At 43.2% G+C, this 24,960-nt stretch overlaps 1 long non-coding RNA gene across 1 annotated transcript in view; it reads left to right on the forward strand.

Moving 5' to 3' along the window:
• Positions 1-24,960, forward strand: part of LOC140494990 (uncharacterized) — a 49,616-nt gene that overhangs the window by 23,795 nt on the left and 861 nt on the right. Inside the window, exon 2 of the long non-coding RNA XR_011964057.1 lies at positions 14,624-17,764. This is a non-coding gene — a long non-coding RNA (uncharacterized lncRNA). The remainder of the gene's footprint in view (positions 1-14,623; positions 17,765-24,960) is intronic.

The following is a 24,960-nucleotide window of genomic DNA, read 5'->3' on the forward strand; positions in this document are numbered from 1 at the left end:
AAAGACTAATCGTGTTTAACCAATTTATTGGATACTGACATCCATCTGACAATGTAGAAAATTGTTCAGGTATGTCCTGTGCACAAAAAGAAAGACAATTCCACCCCAGCCAATTACCATGCTATCAGTCTACTCTCGAACATCAGTGAAGTGTTGGAAGGTGTCATCAACAACGCTATCAAGCAGCACCTGCTCAGCAATAACCTGCTCATTAAGGCCCCACTTAGGTTCCACCAGCTCCTGACCTCTTTACAGTCTTGGTTCAAACATGGACAAAAGAGTTGAATTCCAGATGTGGAGGAGCCGGTGTTGGTCTGGAGTAGGCAAAGTTAAATATCACACAGCACCAAGTTATAGTCCAACAGGTTTATTTGGATGCTCTAGCTTTTGGAGTACTGCTCCTTCATCAGGTGCTTGTGGAGTGTAAGATGATCTTGCACCCCACAACCACCTAATGAAGGAGCAGCACTCTGAAAGCTACTGCCTACAAATAAATCTGTTGGACTATAACCTGATGTGTGATTTTTAACTAATCCCAGAGATGAGGTGAGAATGATATTCCCTGACATCAAGGCCACATTCAACCGAGTGTGGCATCAAGGAGTCGTAGCAAAATTGGAAGCAATGGGTATCAGGGGGAAAACTCTCTGGTGGTTAGACTCATACCTTACACATAGGAAAATAGTCACAGTTATTGGAGGTCAGTCATCTCAGCTCCAGGGTTTTGTTATGACATGGTGGTGAATTCCTCTGTTACTTAAACCCAAACATCCAGAAAAGCTTCCCTTGCTTTGCCTCACCTCGCCTCATAATCTGTTAAAATATGAGTGACAGAGAACTCCAAACTCCACTATTTAAAGAAAATAACATCATTTTGTTTTACTCTAAAAGTGAACATTAAACAATTGTTCACAATTTTAAGACCTCCTTTCTCTTAACTGCTTATTATTTGCCTCCAAATCTATAACAATATACGGTTCCAATAAAACACTTATTGAAGTTACATCAACTTACTTTTAAAACCACACAGCGGCTGTCGTCTTCTGTGTCTGTCTTCTTCCGGCTGAAGATCTCCCTGCGTTGTCTTCTTTTTATTGCGAAAATGTTTCATATGAAAGGTCCCTTTGATAGAGAGTGTTTCCTAATTTTTTGGAGAGCAAAACATCAGCTCTCCACACGTTTCTGTCTCAATGGCAATTGTTCTGTCTTCAATTTTCAAAATGTCTGCATTTTTATACCACCAGCATCAGACCATCTCATTGGTTCGATGTTACCAAAACAATAAATTCAAATTTCTTTTAGTATCCTGGGGCATAATTTAATGTGATTGGTTAAATTTGAATTGTTGTCAAAACAGCAATCAAAACTCAGATATCCATTACACATTTTGTAGTCCTCACTCTGTCCTTGGCCTAACAATTTTCAGCTGATTCATCAATGACTTTTAGTCCATCATAACATCAGAAGTGGGGATGTTCACAGGGAGAGGCTGAATAGGTTGGGGCTGCTTTCCCTGGAACATCAGAGGCTGAGAGGTGATCTTATAGAGGTTTCTAAAGTTATGAGGACATAGATAGGGTAAATAGACAAAGTCTTTTCCCTGGGTTGGGGGAATCCAGAACTAGAGGGCATAGATTTAGGGTGAGAGGGGAAAGATATAAAAGTGACCAAAGGGGCAACTTTTTCACACAGAGGAGGCTGTGCAACGAGATATGCAACGAGATGCCAGAGGAAGTGGTGGAGGCTGGTACAATTACAACATTTAAAAGGCATCTTTATGGGTATATGAATAGGAATGATTCAGAGGGATAGTGGTCAAATGCTGGCAAATGGGACTAGATTAGCTTAGGATATCTGGTTGGCAAGGAAGAATGAGACCAAAGGACATCTCTATGACTCTATTTAATACAGTGCCTACAAATACAGGTCAGAGGCTAGAGATCCTGTGCTGAGTAACTCACCTCGTGATTCCGCAATGCCTGCCCATCATCTACAAGGCACAAGTCAGATGTGTGATGGAATACTCCCCATTCTCCTGGATTCACACAGCTCCAGCAACACTCAAGAAGTTTAACATTATTCAGGGCAAAGCAGCTGCTTGATTAGCACCAACATCCTGAACCATCCATTCCCTTCACCACTGACATTTAGTAGCAGCAGCAAATACTAGTTACACACCAAGAATTCACTAAGGCTGCTAACACAGCACCTCCAAATCCACAACCACATCCATCTAGAAGGAAAAGGATAGCAGATACAAGGGGATACCTATAAGTTCCCTTCCACAATCCTGACCTGGAAATATATCGCTGTCCCTTCATTGTCACTGGGTTAAAATCCAGGAACTCTCTCCCTAATGGTATTGTGCATTAGCTACACCAAATGGATTGCAACCATTCAAGAAGGCAGCTCACAACCATCCTTCCAAGTGTAATTATGGACTGGCAATAAGTACTGGCCCAGCCAAATGATGCGTATGTTCCTCACATGAAGAAAAATATGCCTTTAATCTCAGTTGACGTTCCAGCACTCTGAGGAATGTCAACCTTCAGTGAGGTGTTAATCTGAGGCCATGTGTGTTCTGTTCAGTGGATATGTGGCACTGTTTTGGAGACGTGCAGTATAGTTCAGCTCAACATCCTTACCAATATATATTATTCCGCTGTCATCAGTAAAACAGAATCTTGCCATTTCATTTCAATGCTGAATTATGGGAACTCCCTGTGCATGACATGGTTGGAGTATTCTTCAGTGACACCAGTTTTGTAAGCATTTGACTGGCTGTAAAGCAGTTTAGGACGTGCCAGAATTGTGAAAGGGTTTTTTTAGAAATACAACTCTTTTTCGCTTCTCAATTGGTGGGCAGAATTTAGTCCTCCTGGGAGTTTTAACTGGGCCCTAGTTTTACTTGGGGATCAGCAACAAGTGCCAACCTTTCAACAGCTGGTCAAACACCTATTATACTGTGTGAATAAAGTCACAAATACATACTCCATTAAAGCCAGTGTACAGGATTAGTAAATTGCATTCAGTTTTGAAAATTCAAAGCGATCCTGACCTAAGCTGCACGATGTGATCAGAGAAATTGCTTATATACACGATTGTCAATGACAGAATAATCTCTATCTTGTTCTGCAATCACTTTGTGGGGCCCGTCTGTTTCCTCATGCACTGAACCCATGTTGCAATGCTTGTTTTACAGCTAAGGTTGCACATGCATGTACTCATCTACAGCTTTCTCTCCTGGTGAGTAAATTAACATATTTTACAGGTTCATAAATCATAAGTTAACACGATTCAAAGTAGCACCATTACCGTCATCCCTCACTCCAGCTGTTACATACGTCAACTGTTGATCTTGGGTCACTTCTGGGAGGCTGTGCAGTGAAATCCCACTGCAGAGGTGCATTCACTGAAACCTCAGCTGGGATTTCCAGTGCATTGCTGAGAGGGTGCGGGACTGTCAAGAGGTGTTGTCCATCAGATAAAGCTCATTCACCATCTCAGATGGACTTGGGCAAAAGAAATCCCATGGCCCTGTTTCAAAGAAGAGAACTCTCATTCTCCTCACCATTGTCCCGACAGAGGATTATCTGTCATCATCTAATTGCTGGTTGTGACGTGGCTACTGGCTGCTGGTTTCCCTACATTACCACCGTGAATGCCTTCAAAAGTCTCATTCTGAAATTGTAGGCTGCTGCCCATCAGAGTGGTCTCTTCAAAGACAAGAGACTGTATTGAATTGAATTGAATTTATTGTCGCGTGTACCGAGGCACAGTGAGAAGCTTTGTCTTGCGAGCAATACAGGCAGATCACAGAGTTAAGAATTGTTTCCTTCTTTTGAGTTCAATTTGAAACCCCCTATTCAAAGCTGCCTCTTCCTGCGATAAGGAGATATAAAAAGTAGAATACGCATTCACAAAGGCATTCATATTTTGAAAAGTTTTATTGAGATACCATGAGGGAGCAGAGTTCATTTGTAAAGGTGCAAATGTAGATGCAGACAAACAGATGGTTCCAAATAGCAGACGATATTAAACAACGTGCAACCATGAGGCATAAAAACAGAGGTTTAGGCAAAAGTAACAGTCTGTTGTTATATTTAACAGGGTTACATAATCATGCTAAGGGGTTGAGCAATTAGGACTGGGATGAGGAAAGATTTCTTCATTTGGAAGGTCATGAACATTTGGAAACAGTTTATCCTCGATCAAGGGATAAATTCAAGGCTGAGGTCAATTGACCAGAATTATAATTGAACCAGCCATATAAATTCTGCAGTGAGAAGAGTAGGATAGAGACTGGAGTGCTGTGGTGATTGACTTATATGCTGACTCAAAACCAGTCCACCGTCTACAAGGTACAAGTCAGGAAGATAATGGAATACTCTCCACTTGCCTGATGAGTGCAGCTCCAACAACACTCAACAAACATTACCATCAGCAAAACAGCCTATGTAATCAGCAGCCCATGATGTATATTAACGATTTGCTGCGTTACATTACAGTGTGGAAACAGGCCCTTCGGCCCAACAAGTCCACACCGACCCGCGACCCATCCATACCCCTACATTTACCCCTTACCTAACACTACCGGCAATTTAGCATGGCCAATTCACCTGACCTGCACATCTTTTGGATTGTGGGAGGAAACCCATGCAGAGAACGTGCAAACTCCACACAGCCAGTCGCCTGAGGCGGGAATTGAACCCGGGTCTCTGGCACTGTGAGGCAGCAGTGCTAACCACTGTGCCACCGTGCCGCATCTAGCATTAGCAGAGTGGCAGCAGTGTATACCATTTACATCATGTACTATGTTATCATCCAATTAGGTCTAAAGGAATGTCTAAGACCTAATGGAATAGAGGCATAGGTGATGGATACATATAGATAGATATAGAAAAGGTTGGTCAGTTGAGAGTTGGTTGTATAAATATGGAGAGTTAGTAATCAGTGTGATGTGATTATGGACTGTGATTAATTGAAAAGCAAAGCTCTCACTAAGAGTGTGGATGTGGTACACAGTATTTCACAATATTCACTTCCAATATCTAACACACTCCAATAACTTGCTAACATCCTTCAGCAGTACGCTCCGCACCCATGACCTCTCCCAGCCAAAAGGACAAGCCACACATTATCCTGACTTGGAACTATATTGTGGTTCTTTCACTGTCTCTCAAAATGCTCGAACTTTAGCTGTTCCTATATCACAAGGACTTTCTCATTTCATGGGAGCATCAATTAAGGACAGACAGGAAAGAAAATTTAAAATTGCCTCCTACAGTACCCACATCTTATTAACAAATGGAAAACAGAGAAATTGTTGGAAAAGCTCAGCAGGTCTGGCAGCACCTGTGAAGAGAAATCAAAGTTGACGTTTTGAGTCCGGTGACTCTCCCTCAGAACAAATGGAAAAAACTCTTTGGAGGCAGAAAATCTGATCTCCTCATTCAATTTTGTCTTATGTCCATCTCCAGTTTTACAACAGTTTGTACAATCTGATTGCCTTGATCGGCTACAATTTGCCTACCATCTCAACACATTCACAGCAGATGCCATCACTCTGTCACTATACTCATCCCTGGAATATCTGTAGAACAAGGACACCTATGTCAGACTCCTATTTATTGACTTTAACTCTGCCTTCAATGCTATAATTCCAAGCAAACTCATCTCCAAACTCTGAGATCGAGGAGTCTGTTCCCCCCTCAGAAACTGGACCGTTGACTTCCTGACCCACGTACCACAATCAGTAAGAATCCTCAATGCCGGTTCCCCAGAAGGCTGTGTGTTCAGCCCCTTACTGTACTCCTTATACACCCATGACCGTGTGGCCAAATTCAGCTCTAACTCCATTTACAAGTTTGCTAATGACACCACGATTGGATTTCGCATGACGAAGAGAGAGTACAGGAAAGAGATAGAGAGCTTAGTGACATGGTGTAAAGACAACAATCTCTCCCTCAATGTAAGTGAAATGAAGGAGCTTGCCTTGGGCTTCAGGAAGTGGAGGACATGCCCCTGTCTGTATCAATGGTGCTGAGGTGGAGGGGGTTGAGCTCTTCAATTCCCTCGGAATAAATGTCCCCAGCAATCTGTTCTGATCCATCCACATAGATGCCACAATCAAGAAAGCACAACAATGCCTCTACATCCTCAGAAAGCTGAGGATATCCAACATATCCACAATGACCCTGAACAATTTTCAAAGATGTATCGTAGAAAAAAACCCATCTGGATGCATCACAGCTCAGTATGGCCCAAGACCAGAAGAAATTACAAGAGTTGTGAATGCAGCCCAGTCCATCACACAGAGTAGCTTTCCTTCCATTGACTCCATCTACACGTCCTGCTGCCTCGGGAAAGCAGCCAACATTATCAAAGACCTCTCGTACCCTGGTTATATTCTCTTTCATCTTCTTCCCTCGAACAGAAGATACAGAAGTTTGAAAACACATACCAGCAGATTTCAGAACAGCTTCTTCCCCGTTGTTTTCAGACTTATGAACAGACCTCTCATATATTAGCGTTGATCTTTCTCTGCATCTTTGCTATAGCTGTAACAATGTATTCTACATTCTGTTCTATGACCCTGACGTACTTACATAAAGTATGTTTTGTCTGGTAAGCATGCAATACAACACTTTTCATTGTCTCGTGGTGCATGTAACAATACTAAAGCAAATCAAGTTAATTAAAAGTTTGGTTTATCTTCTGAAATGGTGAGCAAGAGCATCAGTTTTATCAAAGAGCCAACAGTTCAGAAAGGTCCATCTCCAACTTCTCAGAGCAACTATTAATGGCAATAATCTGCAGATTAGATAATTATTAAAAAAACAAATTCATTACATTTGGCCTTTAAGGTTCTGCTTCACATATCATTAAATAATTCTTTGAATCATTTGCAGGATTTGAGAGTCAGCAACTTTTCCTTGTCATTAGTTCCCCTCACAAAGATGGAGTTGAATTACTTTTTTGTGTGACTTCAAGCCATCCGGCAGAGCTAATCCCACAGTGGTGTTAGAATTCCAGAAATTTTATCCAGCAACAGTGAAGGAATGGCAATATATTTCCACGTGCGGATGTTGAGTGGCTTGGCTGGGAACTTGAAGGTGTTCCCATGTATCTGCTGCCTTTGTCCTTCTAAAAGGTAGCGGTTGTGGATTTGGAAGGTGCCAGTGAGGTTTGAGAAGATTTGTAGCTCAGGTTGAGGTTCTGGATGTAAGCTTTCTTGCTGAGCTGGAAGGTTCATTTTCAGACATTTCATCACCATACTCGGTAACTTCTCAGTGAGCTTCTGGTGAAGTGCTGGTGTTATGTCTCGCTTTCTGTTTATATGTTTAGGCTTCCTTGGGTTACTAATGTCATTTCCAGTTTTTTTTCTCTCTCAGCAGCACCTGTGGAAGGTGGTTGAGAAACTGGTTGAGTCACTGCAGTGCATCTTGTAGATGTTACACGTTGCTACCACTGTGTGTTGGTGATGGAGGAAGTGAATGTTAAAGGTATGGTCAGATGTGGGGAAGGCACATCAGGTGTCTTTCCTAGACATGCAGACCAATTGGAATGCAGGCTGACCTCATCTGGGATGTGAAACATCAAGGTCACATTCGAACTGAAGATCAAAAATTCAACACTAACGTCATCAATTCGCAACTCCGCGTTTACCCACAGTGGGAATACAGTTGAATATTTTCTGCCTGTGATATAAGATTGACAAAGTTTGACAAGGATTTAAAATGCCAGTGCTCCTTGAGAATATAAATAGCTTCAGTTCCACTCAGCTGCAATATCCACAAGTCCATTAACTGCCACTTTCTGAGTCTTAGAACTGTCAGATTTGTAAGAGGGCTGAAGCAACAAGAGATTCATATGATCTTGTAAAGATTCAATTTGAGAAAGAGGGATTATCAACTAAGGGTAATGATGGTTGAATCCTTAACCCCTTACTATCTGATGCTTCCAGCTTCCAATTCAGAAGGATTTTGCTGAAGTAATTTCACTGCTCATTGTCTGAGATAAATTTTAAGTTTTTGAAACAAGAATTTAAAGACAGAAGCAGGTTGAAAGTTAATGCTGGCTTTCTTTCCAGACAATATCGGACAACTGAAATATGTCAGGATTTACTTTAAGCTTTTTTTTAGGGGAAATGAAACTTTTAATGCATGTTAGATTTGAAGTTGTTGCAGAATTTGAGGATACAATGGCAGTTTCAGCTGGACAGTGTGATGTAAAGACGAGAGTTTGCAGCTTGAGCTCACTTCGTCATTATCTTCAGAGAGGTTGGATCTGTGTGCATTTTCTTTTGCATCTAGTCTAGTCTCTGTTTTTGGATAGATAGAGTCACAGCGATGTGCAGCACGGAAACAGACCCTTAGGTTCATACTGACCAAATATCCTAATTTAATATAGTCCCATTTGTCAGCATTTGGCCCATATCCTTCTAAACACTTTCTATTCATATTCCAGATGCCTTGCAAATGTTGTAATTATACCTACCTCCACTGTTTCTTCTGGTAGCTCATTCCAGACACACACCACTCTCTGCATGAAAAAGTCACCTCTTTGGTCCCTTTTAAAAGTTTCCCCTCTCAGCTTAAAGCCATGCCCTCCGGTTTTGGACTCCCCTACCCTGGGGGAAAGACCTTTGCTATTCACCCTATCCATGCCCCTCAGGATTTTATAAACCTCCAGGGAAACTAGCCCCAGCCCTATTCAGCCTCTCCCTGTAGCTGTAACCCTCCAACCCTGGCAACGTCCTTGTAAATCTTTTCTGAACCCTGGACTCTGGGTTATCCAAGATGGAGGATGGGAGAACGTAGTGGCTATAAGCGCTGCTCCCCTTTTGAGGTTTATTTCAGTGTTGGAGCTGATTTCTTGGAGCAGTTATTACTGTTTTATAAGCTGTTGCATTGTTTTGGAGGTTTTGGATAGGCTGGGACCTTATTTCCCTGCAGCGTAGGAGTCTGAGTGGTGACCTTATAGAGGTCTTCTGAGTTTGACTCGGACTGAAATTTGTTAATATGTGAGTTTTGTTTCTCACAATTTGGGGGCTCGTGTCCGGGATATCCATCATCACCAGCAGGGTGGACACCGTCGGCGGCTGGGAAGACACGTCCTGTTCCTTTTAGAATGGTCTTGTGTTCCTCGGCGGTGGGTTCCCTCTTCTGGTTGACTGATTGAGATCCGATGAGAGTCTATCTGAACCAGGAGAAAGTAAATAGGCACAGGGAACCAGGCAACTCCGTGCATGGACCAAGGTAGGGAAATTGACTTGTAAGTACTGCCATGGTGGCTGGGATTGAGTTCTAGTAGTTAATAAGTGTCTTAACGAAAGAACTCAATATGGGCTGTGCCGAGGGTAAAGTATAAGCCTCCAGAAACAAAAAGGAAATGGAGGCGGGGTCCCTGACAACATACCTCCAGAAAGTCCGTTGGGCAGGATGTTGTGGAATTGGAAAAATAATACTTGCACAAGGGGAAGAGATAGCAAAAAGATGATTAAATATTGTTGCTTTGTATGGACTAAGGAATCCATTCTTCGTCCCGCCGTCTTCTGGCCAAAGTACGGGTTGGATGAAGACTGTGTTTGTAAATATTTGAATTTATATGTCAACAGAAAACAGCCTTTCAGTCAGGAGGGCTCAGATTATGCTTAGTGTTGGAAGGGCTAGTAGCTGAAGGGCTACTGAGGGTACACTTTGTAATTAAATCATGGCCAGACATCAAAAAAAAATCTGAAAATAGATGGGTGGAGTGAGAAATCACTTGATGAATTGTTAAGAGATGCACAGAAAGTGTTTGTAAAGAGAGAGGATGAGAAGATAAAGCAGAAGGCAAAAATGATGGTAGCTGCGGTTGACGAAGTAGTCAAGAAAAGAATCGAGTCAGTGACTAGCAACCGCAGTGGAGGTGGCAGCACGTAGAACATAGAGGAACGGGTAGAGGACGAGGAGGACCTTGTAGAGTCCAGTCAACAGGGACAAGGACAGAGGTGGAGACCACAACAAGCAGGGTGTTACATCCAGAAAAAAAAAATTCAAAAGATAGAGGGGTGGAGCGAGAAGCCTCTAGAGTTGTTGTTGCGGGAAGCTCAAAAAGTGTCTGTGAGATACGGTATGGACAGCTAATAGAAAGTTTAACCCTTTGTGATTCAGTTTGAATGCACATTTGTTTGTTGGTGATTGAATGTTTGTGCTTTGTTCCCTGGAGCTTGAGATCCGGGACTGTTTTGAATCTGATTTCTATTATGGAAATTTAACATGATTTCTTTTAAGGTTAAGGATTTTACAGTGATTATGAAATAAAATGTCAACTCCTGTTCTTTTTACAGGTCATGACTGCTTTACTATCAGTTTCTAACTAATTTCTTTTATCCTTACATAAATGCTATTTCAAATACGGAGGAAAACAACATGATAACCTTTTTTTGTGTTTCAGACTCATTTGTTTTCACTTAATTTTAAGCCGTAGCTTTATTCAGAAAGTTTCCTCCCTCAATGACAGTTGAAGTTTTGGTTCAACATTAGATTGTAATAAATCAATCCTATGGTTAATATCTGTGACCTTGGATTCGGCCATTATTCATGCATTATAAGTTTTTTTTTAACTTGAATAGACAAATCCTTTTAAGACAGCTCTGGTTATTTCATGACCTTTGGCATTGTAATTGAGCAATGACTGGTCAGGACTACTTAAGAAAATTAATTTTGGATTTAAATTAAGGGACTAAAACCGGGTAATAATAGTGGATTTCAAAGTTTGGAACTGTATGCATTTTACATTTTAAATATTAATACTGAATAAATGAATTTATAATATATAAACATATATTTACAAGTAAGATTCCAAAATGCATGGTTAGGAACAGGCATCAAAGTTAGACAAGCATAAATTGATAAATTGGTATTTGAAGCAATATTGCAATATTTCTTAAAACAAAAATAATGGTTTAAACAAAACATTGGGTGATGAAGAATGGTCATTAGGTGGCCCTAAAGCTGTTCAATTGGTTAAATCGGGTCAGCAATTGATCTGGCAACGTAACATGGGAGCGGGAACGAAAGAGTTAATTGGACTATGGCAACAGTTTTGTGATGAGAGGCATGAAGAATCAGATTTGTGCTTATGGCAAGATAATGCTACCAAATTGGGGATTAAATTAACTGTAAATGCTGCGATAGAATCTGTTGAGGTTTTTAAAAATGAATGCGCTCGAGCAAAACAATTACAGAAATAGAATGAGAAGTCACAAGGGACTGGTAAACAAACAGAACTACGCAATTACAGTTTCTAAAATGTTTTAGCCACTTGTTGCGTTTCCACCCTGAATTACAGATAATGATTATTTTATTTATATAATATATAATTAATAATTAATATTTATAATATTTCAATTGTATTAGCCTGAATCAATATTAATTGACAGGATTCCTTCACACTCCCTCAGTGATCTGTCATATTGCTAATTTAAAACATGGCAGAATTAATTTATTGTTAATTAAAGAATAGAAAGCTACATTACTGGCCAGAGTGTGTGCAGGCAGTGGCAGCAACAGCCTTATTGGAGAGGAGAGTCGGAAACTTATTTTTGGGGAAGCCTTAATAGTCAGCACCCCACATCAGGTACGGACCATATTAAATCAGAAAGCAGGGCGGTGGCTTACGGACTCTAGAATTCTAAAATATGAAGTAATTCTAATAGAGAGGGATGACCTTACATTGATCACAGACATTTGTCTGAATCCAGCTCCCTTTGTCTGGAAAGGGGAGGATGAAGCTCCCTCAGACACAGAACATGGCTGCCTTGACATTATAGAATATCAGACTAAAGTAAAAGTGGACCTTAGCGATATCCCTCTACATGCAGGGGCCAGGCTGTTCATTGATGGGTCCTCCAGAGTGATTGAAGGTAAAAGACACAATGGATATGCAGTAGTGGATGGAATAGAGGGGAGTGTTATTGAGGCTAGTTGACTACCCAATGATTGGTTGGTGCAGACTTGCAAACTTTATGCAAGTCATGTTCCTGCTACTGCCATCGCCATGGGAACCCTGTTGTTGCTATTGCCGCCGCCATGGGAACCCTGTTGCTGCTATTGCCGTCACCGCGGCAACCCTGTTCCTACAATTGCCACTGCCATAGAAGCCCTGTTCCTACAGTTGCCACCGCCGTGGGAACCTGTTCCTGCTACTGCCATCGCCATGGGAACCCTGTTCCTGCTACTGCCAAGGAAACCCTGTTGCTACTATTGCCGTCACCACGGCAACCCTGTTCCTACAATTGCCACTGCCATGGAAACCCTGTTCCTACAATTGCCGTCGCCATGGGAACCTGTTCCTGCTACTGCCATCGCCCTGGGAACCCTGTTCCTGCTATTGCCACCGCCATGGGAACCTGTTCCTGCTATTGCCACCGCCATGGGAACCCTGTTCCTGCTATTGCCACCGCCATGGGAACCCTGTTCCTGCCACTGCCATGGGAACCCTGTTGCTGCTATTGCCTTCACTACGGCAACCCTGTTTCTACAATTGCCACTGCCTTGGAAACCCTGTTCCTACAATTTCTGTCGCCATGGGAACCCTGTTCCTACAATTGCCGTCGCCATGGGAACCTGTTCCTGCTACTGCCATCGCCCTGGGAACCCTGTTCCTGCTATTGCCACCGCCATGGGAACCTGTTCCTGCTATTGCCCCTGCCATGGGGACCCTGTTCCTGCTTTTGCCATCACCATGGGAACCCTATTCCTAATATTGCCCCCCGCAATGGGAACCCTGTTCCTGCTATTGCCATCGTCATGGGAACCCTGTTCCTGCTATTGCCATCACCATGGGAACCCTGTTCCTGCTATAGCCCCCTGCAATGAGAACCCTGTTCCTGCTATTGCCATCACCATGGGAACCCTGTTCCTGCTATAGCCCCCCCCGCAATGGGAACCCCGTTCCTGCTACTGCCATCGCCATGGGAACCCTGTTCCTGTTATTACCATCGTCACGGGAACCCTGTTCCTGCTATTGCCGCTGCCATGGGAACCCTGTTCCTGCTATTGTCATCACCATGGGAACCCTGTTCCTGTTATTGCCATTGCCAGGGGAACTCTGTTCCTGCTATTGCCTGTGCCACAGGGACTCTGTTCCTGCTATTGTCATCACCATGGGAACCCTGTTCCTGCTATTGTCATCACCATGGGAACCCTGTTCCTGCTATTGCCTTTGCCACAGGGACCCTGTTCCTGCTATTGTCATCACCATGGGAACCCTGTTCCTGCTATTGTCATTGCCATGGGAACCCTGCTCCTACAATTGCCGTCGCCATGGGAATCCTGTTCCTGATATTGCCATCGCTATGGGAACCCTATTCCTGGTATTGCCATCGCTATGGGAATCCTGTTACTGCTATTGTCATCGCCGCGGGAACCCTGTTCCTTCTATTGCCATCGCTGTGGGAACCCTGTTCCTGCTATTGTTATTGCCATGGGAACCGTGTTCCTGCTATTGCCATCGCCATGGGAGCCCTGTTCCTGCTATTGTCATCGCCAGGGGAACCCCGTTCTTGCTATTGCCATCGCCATGGGAACTCTGATCAGATATCCGAACAATCAGTTATCTGAACAAAATACTCCCTGCGCGTCTTGTTTGGATAATTGAGGTTGGTCTGTACATATAAAATTACATAGTAACATCGGGACATGGGAAATGCGGAACTAATAGGCCACTCAGCCCTTCGAATCTATTCAAACAGATCATGGCAGTTTATCTGAAATTGCTGGAAAAGCTCTGGAGGTCTGGCAGCATCTATGGAAAGCAGGCAGAACCAACATTCCTGTTCGGAACCGTATCCAACTGTTCCAGCATCTGCAGTTCTTTGGATTTTTTTTATAGTGTTAAAGTAACTCTACGGCATTGTTTCCCCACTGTCTCCATACCTTGAAGTCATTACTGTCAGAATCGTATCGATCCCTGCTGTGAATGTGCTCCATGACTGAGCTTCCACAGCCCTCTGGGGGACTGAATTCAAAAGATTCATGACCCTTTGAGTGAAGATATTACTCCACAGCCCTTGAGACAGCATGGTGGCTCAGTGGTTAGCACTACTGTCTCACAGTACTAGGGACCCAGGTTTGATTCCACCCTTGGGTGACTGTGTAGAGTTTGCACATTTTCCCTAGGTCTGCTCTGGTTTCCTACCACGGTCGAAAGATATGCAGGTTAGATGGAGTGGCCATGGGAAATTATCCCACAGTGTCTGGAGATGTGCAGGCCAGGTGGATTAGCCATCTCGTGATCGAGTGTGTCTGGATGGGATGCTCTTTGTAGCGTTGGTGTGGTCTTGAATGGCCTGTTTCCACAATGTAAATGATCTTCCTCTTTTACTGAGACAGTACATCACTTCACTCACCAGCCATTCTATTCCCACTCACCCTGTCATGCCTTGTAAGATCTTTATGTTTCAATGAGACCACCCCTCATTTTTCAAAACTTGAGAGAGTTCCATTATCTTCAATCTCTGCTCACAGGACAGTCCCAGAGTTCAGTGTGGTGACCTTCTGTTGCAAAAATTACAGCACAGAGAGTACATTTAAACAAAATATTTGATACTTATACATATTTTGATTTTTTTTAGACAAATGGCAAGGCAGCCCACTTGATTGACATCGCATCCGCAAGCATCCACGTCTTCTACCACCGACATTAAGTTGCAGCAGTGTGTACTATCTACAAGATGAACTGCAGAATTTCAGCAAGGCACCTGAGACAGCATCTTCAAAATTCATGACCTTTACCATCTAGAAGATCTAGAGTAGCAGATAGACGGAAACACCATCACCTGCAGGTTTCCCTCCAAATGACACACCATCCTGACTTGAAAATATATTGTTGTTCCTTTAGTGTCTCTGGGTCAAAGTCCTGGGGCCCCCCGTCCCTTACAGCACTGTGGGTGCCCCTATACCAAATGGTCTGCAGCAGTTCAAGAAGACAGCTCACTATCACCTTCTCAAGGGCAAATAGGGACAAGCAATAAATGGCGGCCTAGTCAGCGACACCCAAGTCCCACGAATGAATGAAACAAAAGGTTTAACAAAGTGGATGTGAACCATGTTGGAAATAGTCATGAAAGGAGCTGTGTAAATACAAGTTTGTTACTTATTGGTGAGGCAGTAACAGTTAGTAAGTTTGCAGATGACACCAAAATTGGAGGTGCAGTGGACAGTGAAGAGGGTTACCTCAGATTACAACAGGATCTTGACCAGATGGGCCAATGGGCTGAGAAGTGGCAGATGGAGTTTAATTCAGATAAATGCGAGGTGCTGCATTTTGGGAAAGCAAATCTTAGCAGGACTTATACAGTTAATGGTAAGGTCCTAGGGAGTGTTACTGAACAGAGACCATGGAGTGCAGGTTCATAGTTCCTTGAAAGTAGAGTCCCAGGTAGATAGGATAGTGAAGAAGGCATTTGGCATGCTTTCCTTTATTGGTCAGAGTATTGAGTACAGGAGTTGGGAGGTCATATTGCGGCTGTACAGGACATTGGTTAGACCACTGTTGGAAAATTGCGTGCAATTCTGGTCTTCTTCCTATCGGAAAGATGTTGTGAAACTTGAAAGGGTTCAGAAAAGAATTACAAGGATGTTGCCAGGGTTGGAGGATTTGAGCTACAGGGACAGGCTGAATAGGCTGGGGCTGTTTTCCCTGGAGCGTTGGAGGCTGACGGGTGACCTTAAAGAGGTTTACAAAGTCATGAGGGGCATGGATAGGATAAATAGACAAAATCTTTTCCCTTGGGTTGGGGAGTTCAGAACGAGATGGCATAGGTTTAGGGTGAGAGGGGAAAGATATAAAAGAGACCTAAGGGGCAACTTTTTCACGCAGAGGGTGGTACGTGCATGGAATGAGCTGCCAGAGGATGTGGTGGAGGCTGGTACAATTGCAACATTTAAGAGGCATTTTGATGGGTATATGAATAGGAAGGGTTTGGAGGGTTATGAGCCGGGTGCTGGCAGGTGGGACTAGATTGGGTTGGGATATCTGGTCGGCATGGACAGGTTGGGCCGAAGGGTCTGTTTCCATGCTGTACATCTCTATGACTCTATGACTCTAGGTATAATTCTCACTGTGTCCCCTTCCATTTGACATCAGCAGAATCGGCAACACCTTCTTATGGAACAAAGTGGCTTTGCTGCCCCTTTCCTCCAGTGTTCGGATCAATTCTGACTCCAGCACAGCACTTGGTTTTCATGCCACCATTTGCCCTGATGATGCTAAGGCACTGTCTAATCAATGCCTCCTTTCAACTCTGAATAATTTAACACAAAGCAATTGTGTCAGCTGCTGATGTTCCAGGAAGGCAAATCTGATAGCAGTGATTAACTTGTTAAGATGGGAAAGCCAAGGATGCCAGGGCTTATCTAATGACTGGTGACCTTTTGAAGGTACATTCGCAGAAAGCGATGATTAGAAGCCATGCTTACACAGACCAAGAGGGAAACATTGCAGGATGTGAATTGTAGAGTGATGTCTCCTGTAATTTGAGAGAGGAAGTTATGTTAAAAGGTGTGGCACATAGAATATTGTGCACAGTTCTGCTCTCTGTATTAGCAAAGTGGAGATTGAGGTGGAGATTGGAAATGGTGCACAAAGGATTTCCTGGTTTTCCAGTTGGATAGACTGAGTTTCTTTTCTGGATGTTGTTTTAGGTCTTTAAGATTATAAAAGGAGTTCAGGGTTCTTGTGGTGCAGTGGTAGCATCCCATCTCTAGACTAGGAGACCTGGATTCAAATCCCACTAACTTCAGAGGTGCATAATAACATTTCTGAACAGTTTGATTAGAAAATATCTCTAGATCTATGGAAGGTGTTTCTATTCCCCCAGGGATCTCCAAGCCTAGGAATCCCAAATATAAGGAGGTCTTGAACCAATCTGATTCAGGTTTCAAAAGAATGTTTGCTTGCACCCGTTCAGGAAGTCAAATGCTCCACCACAACAAGTAGTTGAGAATAATATAAAAACAGATTTAAGTGCAGCTCCAGGAAGAAAAGATGAAAAAAAAATCTGTTGTTGGACTGGGAGGAACTGGGAGGAACTGGGAGGACTGGGAGGAACAACTGAGAGAGGAGTGACATTATACAGATTGGATCGAGGGGAAAAATTTAAATAAACCAGGCCTCGCCATGTGAAAAGTTAGGATTCATCAACATGGACAAGTTGGACTGAATGATGTGATGTAAATGCTCTGTAATTCTACATGAGTAGGTGAATAAAGTAGCTTTAATGTTACCGCAAATTCAGTGAAAGTGCAGGGGGATCCCAGCGAACAGATGGCCCTTGTGTTCTCTACCATCATTTTCTGATCTCTCGTTGTGAAATGCAGAAAATGGTCCATCCCCAGTGTCAGTCTGAGTGCAAGAAATGTGGGATCCATGTTTGTTGGATGCTAGGATATTGAAGGGTCAAATAAATGAGGCAGGCATTTGCAAATTTCAGCTACATTCATTTTCATTCAGTTCTTCGGCTAAAGTGAATGTAGTTAGACTTCAAATCCTGATCAAAAGTGGATTGCATCCAGCCATTGGTGCTTGCAGAATAAATATTGCCATCTCAGCAATGCAGAAGTTAATGGAAATAATTTGCAAAGAGGCAAATTCTGGCCAAAAAATGTTCCATCATTTCTGAAAGTTCCAAAGTCTTTCACTGTACCTCGGTACACATGACAATAAATTAATTCAAAGAGTGGGATGAGGAGAATATCGCTGCATCATCTGTCATGTAAGTATTCTGAAGGACTGCTTTGAAGTCAATGCTACCTTTCCTGGTTGATGTGGCTTTGGGATGATGGGAAGGGTGTCAGAGGGCAACAGGCACACCCTTTGTCAATGTCATGTGTAGTTACTCAGTCAGTGCAGCATCTTCACCAAATTGTTGCATGTGCTGTGACTAACATCATGATGGAGCAGGCAATGGAGTTTCTGAAGATGTTGTCCTGCTGCTATGACTGTTCTATACCTTCAGTACAGTCTGGGCAGAGTGTGCCACATCATCCTGGAGTGCTGTGCCCTGCACAATTGGAGCGGACAATGGGGGGAATGTGATCGATGCTAAGGAGCCGGGAACAGGGGAACACAAGCAGTCTCCTGAGAAAGAGGACATTGAGAGGGGGAAGCTGACCTTGTACATGACAGAGCTCAGCAGCATGGGGCATTACAAACCAGATAGGACTTGACTGACACCATGTTCCAGTTGCTGAGAGCTGGGTGCAGATGATCATCATGAAAAATTTAATGGTCATTGGTTATGATGTTAACATTTGGCTTGTGTTGTGTTGGTGAACTGCAGTCGCTATTGGATTTGTTTTGTGTTCCCTTTTGCTTACTGTCAATAAGATCTCATGTTTAGAATTGCCTGATCACGATGACCCATGATGAGATGATAAGACAGTGCGCAGTTGATCCGATCACTGGAGGAAAGTAGCAGCAAAGCCACTTTGTTCCATAACAAGGTGGCTTTTGGGGACAGAATACTGGTGCCTTAGTGAAGGAACTTAGGATGTAGCTAAGGGCAGGCGATCTGTGCAGCCTGGGTGGATAAACAGTGATGAGGGTGGGAGAATGGGGTTGTATGTCTGAGGGAAGTTCAGCCTGATGAAAGGCTTATGCTCGAAACATCGATTTTCCTGCTCCTCGGATGCTGCCTGACTGGCTGTGCTTTTCCAGCACCACATTCTTCAACTCTGACCTCCAGCATCTGCAGTGCTCAATTCCTCTCAGCCGCCTCGGTGTCATGGGCTTTGTGACAGCTGTGCCAGTAAGGGGTCATGCTGGAATGCCAACACTTACCCTGAGGCACAGCAGCCTTTCAAAGATGGCACGGGCACTTGAGATGCTGATCCTGTGGTGAGTGAATAGTGAGTTGTTCTGGGAACATTGTGTGGTAAAGATGGGAGTCGAGTTGGACACGAAGGATCCGAGCTGAGCAGTGTAAGTTGTTAACGAGATGAGGTTGGGAAGAAATTTTGCTAGGTTTTACGGCGAAAACCATCCAAAAAAACTCAATGCAGCTAACACTTAGCCAATCATAAGTCAGTAGTAAGGGAATTGAGTGTTTAAAATCATCACTGGAGTGATGATCAAATGGGTTTTAGACTAGATTACTTACAGTGTGGAAACAGGCCCTTCGGCCCAACAAGTCCACACCGACCCGCCGGAGCACAACCCATCCAAACCCATTCCCCTACACCTAACACAATGGGCAATTTAGCATGGCCAATTCACCTAATCTGCACATTTTTGGACTGTGGGAGGAAACCCACACAGACAATGTGCAAACTCCACACAGGCAGTTGCCTGAGGCAGGGATCGAACCCAGGTCTTTGGCACTGTGAGGCAGCAGTGCTAACCACTGTGCCATCCATATAGACAGTGTCAAGTATCTTGGGGGGCACTGGAGCAGCACTTATTCAGGCAAATGGAACATGCATCTACTAATGGAGTCATAGACTCATATTCCAAACTAAACCAGTTCCATCTGCCTGCTCCTGGCCCATATCCCTTTAAAGTTTTCCTGTTCATGTACATTTCCAAATGTCTTTAAACCCACATCCACCACTTCCTCAGAAAGTTAATTCCACATATGAACCACCCTCTGTATAAAAAAGTTGCCCCTCTTTTTTAAATCTCTCTCTTCTCACCTTAAAAGCATGCTCTCTAGTCTTAAAACTCCCCCACCCTTGGTAAAAGAAACCTGTCATCAATCCAACCTATAACATTCATTATCTTATAAACTTCTACAAGGTCACCTCTCTGCCTCCTACACTGCAGGGAAAATTGCCTATACAGCCTTTTTTTATAACTCAAACATTCCATACCTAGCAACATCCTGATAACTCTGTTCTGAACTCTCTCTTGCTTTGTAGTATCCTTTGTATAACAGGGAGACCAGAGCTGGATATAGTACTCCAGAAGGGGTCTCACCAATGTCCTGTACAACTTCAACATGTCATCCTAATGCCTATACTCAAAGGTCTGAGCAATGAAGACAACTGTGCTAAACATCTTCATAACCACTGGATAAAAGCAAATTACTGCGGATGCTGGAATCTGAAACCAAAAGAGAAAATGCTGGAAAATCTCAGCAGGTCTGGCAGCATCTGTAAGGAGAGAAAACAGCTGACATTTCGAGTCTAACTCACCTTTTGTCAAAGCTAAAAAAAGGGGAGAAATAGGGGGAGTATTTATACCAGGCTGAGAGAAGGTGATGCATGGCTCCAGAAGCAAAGGTAGCAATAAAGAGGTGATAATAACAGTGCATAGAGAGATTATAGGGAGATTAGGACCAAGGCTGAAGCCAGTGCTATGTGACAAAATATGTGCTGGATGGGGGTGGGGAGTGGGGGGGTGGGGTGGGGAATGGGTGAAGCAGAGGCAATATGGAAAACAGGGGAGAAGGGTAGCAAAGGGGGAAGAGGAGAGGAAAAAGATGATGAGAGAGTGGGGAGTGAGAGAAAGAGAGACAATCAAGAAATAAGACCATAAGACCATAAGACATAGGAGTGGAAGTAAGGCCATTCGGCCCATCGAGTCCACTCCGCCATTCAATCATGGCTGATGGGCATTTCAACTCCACTTACCTGCATTCTCCCCGTAGCCCTTAATTCCTCAAGACAACAAGAATCTATCAATCTCTGCCTTGAAGACATTTAGCGTCCCGGCCTCCACTGCACTCTGCGGCAATGAATTCCACAGGCCCACCACTCTCTGGCTGAAGAAATGTCTCCGTATTTCTGTTCTGAATTGACCCCCTCTAATTCTAAGGCTGTGTCCGCGGGTCCTAGTCCCCTCACTTAACGGAAACAATTTCCTAGCGTCCAACCTTTCCAAGCCATGTATTATCTTGTACGTCTCTATTAAGTCTCCCCTTAATCTTCTAAACTCCAATGAATACAATCCCAGGATCCTCAGCCGTTTCTCATATGTTAGACCTACCATTCCAGGGATCATCCGTGTGAATCTCTGCTGGACATGTTCCAGTGCCAGTATGTCCTTCCTGAGGTGTGGGGACCAAAACTGGACACAGTACTCCAAATGGGGCCTAACCAGAGCTTTATAAAGTCTCAGTAGCACAACGGTGCTTTTATATTCCAACCCTCTTGAAATAAGAGGTACAGAACAGTGAAAAATTATTTAAAAAAGGTAAATAAAATAAATGAAATAAAATTACGGAGCAGAATGAAAACAGAGAGGTCGGGTAATTCTCTGAAGTTGTTGAATTCAATGTTGAGACCGGTAGGCAGTAACATGCTTAGTCACAAGATGAGATGTTGTTCCTCTGTGCACTGTGATTATCACCTCTTTATTGCTACCTTTGCTTCTGGAGCCATGACTCAGCCCAGTATAAATGCCTCCCTATTTCTCCCTTTTTTTTTAAGCTTTGACAAAGGGTCAGTTAGACTCGAAACGTCAGCTCTTTTCTCTTCTTACAGATGCTGCCAGACCTGCTGAGATTTCCCAGCATCTTCATAACAACATCCTGATAACTCTGTTCTGAACTCTCTCTCTGTCCCTATCTGACACAAACTTCAAAAAATTATGTGGCTTAACCCCTAAGTTCCTCTGTTCCACAGCACCACTCAAGGCCCGACCGTTAATTGTACAACTCTTGCCTCTGATTGTTCCACCAAAATGTGTTAAAGCTTGCATTCTTCTGTTTGTTTTAAAACCCAACTAATTGTTCAGTTTCCAGTGTACCTCAATACAGTTGCCAACTTTTAACCCAGCATTTTTGAGGTGGAGAAAGAGCTAACTCACCTCTGTGCTCTACATTTGCATTATTCTATCTGAATAATAATATTTCATAAACTCATTTTAAGCTTTGTTAATCTGTTGAACTGACACTATATTTCCATTGGATTTCTGCACACTGTGCATTCAGACTTCATACATAAGCTATGTTAAACTAATGCATTGCAAATCATTGTCAGCTTCATGGAATTAGTATTAAACAAATGATACTAGCAAGTGGACGGCACGGTGACACAGTGGTTAGCACTGCTGCCTCACAGCGTCAGAGACCCGGGTTTAGTTCCCGCCTCAGGCGACTGACTGTGTGGAGTTTGCACGTTCTCCCCGTGTCTGCGTGGGTTTCCTCCGAGTGCTCCGGTTTCCTCCCACAGTCCAAAAAGATGTGCAGGGTCAGGTGAATTGGCCATGCTAAATTGCCCATAGTGTTAGGTAAGGGGTAAATGTAGGGGAATGGGTGGGCTGCGCTTCGGCGGGTCGGTGTGGACTTGTTGGGCCGAAGGGCCTGTTTCCACACTGTAAGTCTAATCTAATCTAATCACAGGGAAAGGGACGTATTACTTCAGCAACAGGGGTAAGGAAGAGGGCTTTCTTTTTCAAATAACAAGAATATGGAAAACTAAAGATGAACATAAAGATTGCTAAGTAAGAGCAAACCCAGCAACGAACCTTATAGCAGTTATCTTTGTACAAACAAAGAATGCTGGAGAAACTCAGCAGGTCTGACAGCACCAGTGGAGGGAGAAACGGAGTTAATGTTTCAAATCCAATATGACTGTTCTTGGGCTTGAAATAACAGCTGCTGATTTTTTTGCAGCATTGTCTGTGTTTCTTTCAGATTTTCAACATTTGCAGTATTTTGCTTTTGGCAAACTTACCATGTCTGTTCTAACTCTTTGAAAGGGCTGTCTGGTGTTATGAAGTTGAAGGTGTGGACTGTACCTTTAAGAGAGAATGAATGCTGTTTGGAACTGAGAGCTTACAAGACCTGTGTATATGTTTAGCTAGCAATCTCAGAGTGTCGTGGAAAATTGAAAAGATGCAACATTTGGCTGTGAAATGGATACCTGAGTTGGTTGCTGTTTTGGTACCAAATCAAATTTAACCAGTCAGTTTAAATTATGTCCCAGGATACTAAAACCCAATCAAGTTTGAATTTATTGTTTTGCCAACATCGAACCAATGAGATGATCTGATGTTGGGGATATAAAATAGGCAGGCATTTTGAAAGTCAGATAGAGTAACTACCATTGAGAGAGACCCAAGTGATTAGGAAACACTCTCTATCAAAGGTACCTTTTCATATGAAACATATTCCCAGCAAAAAGAAAGAAGATGACCCAGGGAGATCTTCAGCCAGAAGAAGAAAGACACTGAAGATGACAGCTGCTATGCGGTTTTGAAATTAAGTTGATATAATTTAATAAGTGTTTTATTGGAACAGTATGTTGTTATAGAACTGGAGGCAAGTAATAAGCAGCTAAGAGAAAGGGGGGCTTAGAGTTGTGAATAGTTGTTGTTTAATATTCACTTTTTGAGTTAAAGAACAAATTGATGTAATTTTCTTTAAATAGTGGAGTTTGGGGAATTCTCTGTCAATCATATCTTAACAGATTATGAGAGAGGTGAGCTCTCCTGGGTGCTTGGTTTAATTAACAGAGGGATTCACCGCTGTGTTATAACACCAGTTAGCTCACATTCCCCTCTCTTCCCCCACTGTACTTTCAGAGCGGTTTCTTTTGAAAGTTATTCTTGAATCTACTCCTATCTGCCACTTGCTCAGTGATTGCAGAGCCTCACAACCTGCTACATAACAAAATGTTCCTTATGCCATCTTTCATACTTCTACTAATCTATGATCTTTGGTGGATATTCACTTCTTCAATCACATTACTGTTTACTGAGATTTTGTGCTGTTCTTCAATGAATAGTACAAATCAGGTCAGTTTTCCAAAGTTTAGGGTAAATACCAAGGGCCTTGGCTGTCCTGTAGTAGGTGTAGATATAGGTGTAGGAATAAGAGCATGAGTAGGCCTTTTAGTTGAAAGTGGTGGTGAGCTTTCTCAGAAGCATAGAATCCCTACAGCCTATCAATTCCACACCAATCCCCTAAAGAGCATCCCACCCAAACCTACCCCTTACCCTTTTCCTGTAACCCTGCATTTCCCATGGCTAATCCACCTTAGCTGCACATCCCTGTACAGTGTGGGCAATTTAGGATGGCTAATCCACCTAAACTGTGCATCTTTGGACTGTGGGAGGAACAGGGAGGAAACCCACACAGGGGAGAACTTGCAAACTCTACACAGACTGTCACCTGAGGCTAGAATTGAACCTAAATCTCTAATGCTGTGAGGCAGCAATGCTAACCATTGAGCAACCCCCATGACCACTGCAGTGCTTGTGGTTTAGATAGTCCCTCAATACTGTTAAGGTATCCAGCATTCTGACACAATAACAGTGAAATGAGAGCTATATAATTCTAGATCAAGGTGGAGTGAAGTATAGAGAGGGTTTCGATATTCCCTCGCATCTGCTGCCCTTGTGCTTCAAGTTGGTAGAGGCTATGGGAATGGAAGACATTGTTAAACATCCCTGTTACACACTGTCGCCACGGAGCACTGATGGTGGAGGGACTGGATGTTTGAAGTGGCAGATGAGATGCCAAACAAACAGGTTGCTTTGTTCTAGATAGTGTCAAGCTTCTTGAGTTCTGTTGGCCAATGGGGAGAGCGTTCCAACACAGTCCTGATGTTTGCCTGTAGACAGTCTATGCTGATTCAGGAGCTGAGTTATAATGACTTCCTCCTGGACCAGTCCACCTTTAACTCAATTACACAATGGTCACACATCACCCATGTTTTGCATTAGTCATAAGATCAAAGCAAAGGCTATTGAGGTTCCACTTCAAATATCATCTGACTGCAAGTTAATTATTCCGAATTGAGTGTTCCTTAGAATCACGGATCTGTCTCACACACAATTCAGCTCATAATGACTCTACCTTTAGTGGGTTATCCAGTTAGTCCCACTCCCTGTGGTCTTTTTGCACAGCCTTGCAAAATTGCTCCCCTTTCAGGGATTCAGTCAGTTCCTTTACCTAAGTTATGACTGAATCCACTCGCACCACCTTCTCGGGCAGTGAGCTGCCTGTGGTCAATGACAAACTGA

This window comes from Chiloscyllium punctatum, chromosome 2, assembly GCF_047496795.1.
Source record: "Chiloscyllium punctatum isolate Juve2018m chromosome 2, sChiPun1.3, whole genome shotgun sequence".
In the NCBI taxonomy this organism is placed as follows: Eukaryota; Metazoa; Chordata; class Chondrichthyes; order Orectolobiformes; family Hemiscylliidae; genus Chiloscyllium; species Chiloscyllium punctatum.